Source organism: Megascapheus bottae, chromosome 5 (genome assembly GCF_031878675.1).
Source record: "Megascapheus bottae isolate mThoBot1 chromosome 5, mThoBot2.hap1, whole genome shotgun sequence".
Taxonomy (NCBI): Eukaryota; Metazoa; Chordata; class Mammalia; order Rodentia; family Geomyidae; genus Megascapheus; species Megascapheus bottae.
Window position 1 is genome coordinate 55,979,361 of NC_143513.1, and position 6,114 is coordinate 55,985,474.

A 6,114-nucleotide genomic window follows, 5' to 3' on the forward strand; every position below is an offset into this window, starting at 1 on the left:
TTACTTTTCTTGGGAATGGCCATTCTAACTGGTGTGAGGTAGAATCTTAACGTTGTTTTGATTTTCTTTCTTTTTCTTTTTCTTTTCTTCTTTTTTTTTTTTTTGCCAGGGTTTGAACTCAGGGCCTGGGCATTGTCATTGAGCACTTTTGCTCAAGGCTAGTGCTCTACCACCTGAGCCACAAGACCATTTCTGGCTTTTTCTGTATATGTGGTACTGAGGAATTAAACCCAGGGCTTTGTGGGTGATAAGCAAGCACTCTACCACTAGGCCATGCTCTTGGCCTATTTGCATTTGTTTTATGGACAGAGATGTTGAACATTTCTTCCATTTCTTCATGTGTCTATTGTAGATTCTTATTTCTTCTGCACTGAAAACTCTCTTTAAGCCTTTAACCCACTAATTAATGGGGTTCTTTGAAGATTTGTTTTTTTTGGGGGGGCTTAACTTTCTGAGCTGTAAGTATATTGTCTGATGCATAGCTGGTAAACAAAATCTCACATTATATGGGCTTGCTTTTTATCTTGCTAGCTATGTTCTTTGCTATACAGAAGCTCTTCAGTTAAATGCAATCTCATTTACTCAGTAATTCTTAGACTTCTTGTGTTTCTGAGTCTTCACTTGTTGGGAGCCAGTGTGGAATCAAACTGTACCTTGATTTGCATCAGACAATGGCTTTATTGTCTTATTGTTTTCTGGCCTCATTCTGTTTAAATGACCTGAGATTTACCATATGAATGTAACACCTGGAAGTTCCCTGGGTTTGAAGAAGGGAGAGGAGCCTGGAGTGGAGAATAAACTAGGGGGCAGTTTTTACCTGGGCTGCAGACCTCCTGGACCCGATGTGTTTGTCTCTCTTCTATTTTTTCCAGTCCCTGCCCCCTATTTCAGGAACCCAAATTTGCTGCCGGTAGGCCCCGGCATTCACTTAGGAAGTTTTGACCTACTCCAAGGAGTCCTATGTTTTTCCTATCCCTTCCTGTCATATATTTTTATAATTGTCTCATCTTACATTGAGATTTTTGATCCATTTGAAATTGATTTTGGTGCAGGATGATACATAAGGATCTAACTTCAGTTTTCTGCACATTTATTATATAGGCTGCTTTTTAAAGCTAGTATCTTTTTCTTCTTTCAACAGTTAACTGGGAGCAAATGAATAATTTCATATCAAACTGATTGGCCACGTTCTTCATTTAGCCCCGTGTATTAAAAAATCTAGTGTCTTTTACTTAAAAATAAATAGCTTAGACTTAAATAAACTACTCTCTTACCAAGGTTGTGGAATTTGAGGCATGGATTATTTTCATATAGCCAGCTTTTGCTAACCTGCTGCTGGCATTTCTGATCACATTGAAGGTGGATTCTGAGATCAGGAAACAAAATCAAATTGAGACAGCTGTATTTCTGCCAAATCACATCTCTAACTATACTTAACACTTCGAGGTGAAACTATAAACTCCTTAATTTAACTAAGCTTAAGCATACATTTCCCCATTATTTATTTCTGCATGATTTTTCCCAAAAAATGCCTTAGAGCGCTCTCACAAAGGAATTTATAAACCTGGCTTGATTGATAACTTCTGTAGGCTTCATAGGCACCAGGGCTGGAAGATAAATAAACCTAAATGCAGACTGGAAACTGTGTTTCAAAGGACAATGGTGATGGGGAAGAGTGAAAGATTGTTTTGAATGCTATTGCCAGGATCATTTCAGCAGCTTGAAAACAGCTGATAAACACCACAGGAAAAATAGTGAAGCCCTCCATTCAGTGAGACCTGCTTGTCCAGATAGGGTTGGGAGGCTGCCAGCAGGTGAATCAAATGTCAATTGGGTTTATATGGTAGAAGACAGTCTGTTCCAGCAATACTGGGACTGAAACAAGAGAAGGAATTGGGAAAGTGCTATTCTTCAGGAGGCCTCTTTAAGGAAGTGAGGACAGCCTGCTGAATGCCAAGCAGTCCTGAGACAGGACTGCCTCATATATTTATTGCAGGAACAAGAGTAATCATTTCTCCAGCATTAAGGATATTATTATTGAAAGCATTCTGCCTGGCTGAAAAAAATATGTAATACTTCCGTAGAACATTCACAGAAGTTGAATAAAATGAATAGCTTCTGGTTTCTGTTACCAATCAGTTCGAAAGTGAACAGTAGATTTCTTAACCTACTTACTTAAGGGGGAGAGGGACGCTGGTCGTGAGGCTTGAAGTTGGGGCCTGGGCACTGTCCCTGAGCTTTCTGTGCTCAAGGATAGCATTGTGTTATTTGAACAGCCCAACTTCTGGCTTTTTTGGTACTCAGTTGGAGAAGAGTCTCACAGGCTTTCCTGCCTGGGCTGGCTTCAAATCTTGATTCTTACATCTCAGCCTTCTGATTAACTAGGATTACAAGCATCATCCACCACCGCTGGGCCACAATTACCTTTTAAGACTTAAGGATTTTCATTTCTTTGTAAATAAATAAAACTTCCTGGGCTGGGAGTTTGGCCTAGTGGTAGAGTGCTTGCCTAGGATGCACGAAGACCCGGGTTCAATTCCTCAGTACCACATACATAGAAAAAAGCCAGAAGTGGTGTTGAGGCTCAACTGGTAGAGCTCTAGCCTTGAGAAAGTCCAAGGACAGTGCTCAGGCCCTGAGCTCAAGCCCAGGACTGGCAAAAATCAACAACAACAACAACAAAAAACCAACAAAAAAACTTCCTCATTGCAATAACTTAAAATGATCAGAACTTCATATTTGGAAACTATTCAAATAAATTATGTATATATTCACAGAAATTCTGGTAAAGTCTCCCATAATAGAGAGGAAAATTTATTCATGGCCCCAACTATCATTCAATAAAATTACTTGTTTTACTTTAGGAATTATAATGTGTATCCCCCCCCCCTCTCTCTCTCTCTGTCTGTCTCTCTGTCTCTCTGTCTCTCTCTCTCGCTCTATGCCCTTGCTGACATCTCTATTGGTGGAATTTATCATAAGACTTATGAATAACACTGCTCATATTCATAGACATGCTATGAGCTTTTGATTACACTTATAAAGTGTTATATATTTTTAGAATTTCACATGGTTTTAGGAGGATAATTTTAAATGTAGGTACCACATTGAAAGTTACAGTTTTAAACACATTCTTAATAAGATTAAAGAGCTGTTATAATTAGGAGAAATCTTGGGCTCTCCTAGCAGAGATTTAGAATAAAACAAAACCTAGATACATAAGGCCATGTAGTATGACTCTAAATGAAAGGACCTCCAAAATATAGAAACAAAAGCCATATAATGAGTGATTGTTGTCCTTAATGTACTATGTTATCTCTCATCTCTTTTGCTGTCCCTTGGTTATCTCATATTGTTACAATATTTTACCTTGTTATGCGATATATTGTTTATGCGTATTTGGTTATTTGAAATAGAATAAGGAAGGGGGGGAAGCATGATGAGGGCGGGGTGGGGGGAGGGAAATGGGGACCAAGACATGAGAAAGGGTATCAATGCTTGTGAAGTAATGCACCTTCTATTTGGTGAATATAATGTAACCCTTCATTAATTACAATAAAAAATATATAAAAGAATAAAGAGCTGTTTTGTTTCTTTGAGCTTTGTTTTCTATTCCTTTCTTCACCCTTGTCTTCTCTCAGTTTGGTTTCCCTATGGAGTTTTTTCTTTTCTTTTTAAATTTTATTGTCAGGGTGCTGAATAGAGGGGTTAGAATTACATTCACAAGATAATGAGTGCATTACTTCATGAACATTGTTACCCGTTGAGTTGTGGCTCAAGTGATAGGGTGCCAGCCTTGAGCTAAACACTCTCAGGGACAGCACCCAAGACCCTTACTTCAAGCTGCAGGTCCAGCGCACACACATACACACACACACACACACACACACACACACACACACACCTATGAATTTTTCTTTTGTACTAATTCTGGGCCTTGAACTCAGGCCCTATCCCTGAGCTTTGTTTTATTTTTGCTCAAGATCAGCACTCTCATTTGAGCTACAACTCCATTTCCAGAGTTTGGTGATGAATTGAACATAAGCATCACATGGACTTTTCAGTGTGGGCTGGCTTTGAACCGAAATTCTCAGATCTTAGGCTCCTTAGTAGCTAGAATTATAGACATGGGCCATTGGTGCCCAGCACCCTCTGGATTCATTAATGAAATTTAAACTTATAGAATCCCTAGCTCACTTCACTTCAATAAACAGCAGTTAGTAGTTATCTTTTTTACCAGACAGAGTGAAGAAATTAGTGAGATAGTGCATTATTGCAAATTGGGCAACTTACTTTGTTTGACCAAAGGCCTAAGACTTCTTTGCCACGGCTCCAATTCATTCTAATTAAAAGTTCTCTTTCTCTATCCTGTTAATTTGAAGATGTCAAAACTACCAGTCAAATTATTTTCTTAACTATGTGCTTCTTAATTTAAGATGAAGTTCAGCAGTTTCCTGTTCATGCCTTGCATGAGCTGGGATGACAGGGATGTTTGCCATATCTAGCTATTGGTTGAGACGGAGGAGGTCTTACAAATCTCTTATCAGGGGTATTCTTGAACTCTGCTCCTGATCTCTGTTTCTCAAGGAGTTAGGATTACAGGCACAAACCTTCAGTGCTGACCTTGTATTTTATTTTTTGCGATGAACCATTCTTGAGGGCAGTGGAAAGTCTGGATGTTTCCTCACATAACACCAGGGAGATGTTACGAAATTGGTGAGGCTGCCTTTAAAATTCAATATGCTTTCAAAAATCCCAGCAAGTTATCTTTATATTGTTCCCACAGGAGGATCACTCAACAGTTACAGATATCCCTTGTCCAGAGTTCCTTACAAGAAGTGTGGCTTGCTGCCTACCATCCTTACATTAATGTTTGAAGTTTGCTTATTCTTTTTCCTCTCTTCTGAGGGAATCTGGCTCCCTAGCTTCTTCTCTTCTATGCTCATTAAGACATATTTTGGATAATCCATGGGTGAAATACATGACCGGTAAATTTTGAAGAATAATTTATACAAGGACATAAGCAAAATAAGTTTCTCTAGAAATCAAAAATTTTAATGTCTTAAAAACAGGATTAATAAATGGGTAGTTTGTTGGATAGTATAATTTGTGACTATTATTCTTCCACTTCAATTTATTTATGGTTTCCTTTTCACACTTAAAACATCCCTTGTTTGAATAATGAATAATATTGTCATTCATACAGTGGCAAAATTTGATTATACTTAGAGATTCTCTGAATCTTACTTATCAAAGGTTTCTTCCTTCTCTTGATGGCTGGGAATTCCACAGAACTGTGAAGACTTGATTTAATTTAGAATTGGTAGACTGGGTTTTCGGAAGACTTGAGCAGCTAGCACCAAGCAGATACTCTCAAATTCAATGATTTTCCAACATAACAGAGACTCTTTTTCTTCCTGTATGATTTCTGTTGTCCTTTCAAGAAACTATGCCTTAACTCCAATCAAAATGCCTTATTTATGTAATTCTGCTGATTAATGTGATAGAGTTCAGGCCATGCTATTTCTAAATATGGAACATTCATATTTGAAAACACAGCAGAAACAAAATGGTCTCTTTTTTAATGAATTTTTTATTGTGATTAATAGAAGGGTTACATCATATTCACCAGATAGAAGGTTCATAACTTCACAAACATTGATACCCTTTCTCACGGCATGGTCCCCATTTCCCTCCCACCCTCCCCCCTCTCATTTGATTTCCTCCTTTCCCTATCCAATTTCAAATAACCAATTAAGCACATATCAAATACATCAGATAACAAGGTGAAATATTGTAACAATATGAGATAACCAAGGGATGGCAAAAGAGATCAGAGATAGCATAGTACATTAAAGACAACAATCACTTATTATATGGCTTTTGTTTCTTTATCATGGAGGTGCTTACATTTAGTGCCATACTATTTGGCCTTATGTTTCTACATTTTGTTCTATTGTAAATCTCTGATGGGAGAGCCCAAAGTTTCTACTGATTATGACAAATGAGGGAGACTATTGGGCCTATGTTCCTTTGAGTGTGGCTTACTTCACTTAATATGATTTTTTCTAAGTCTTTCCAACAAAATGTTCTCTTTAACTACTATCTACATTT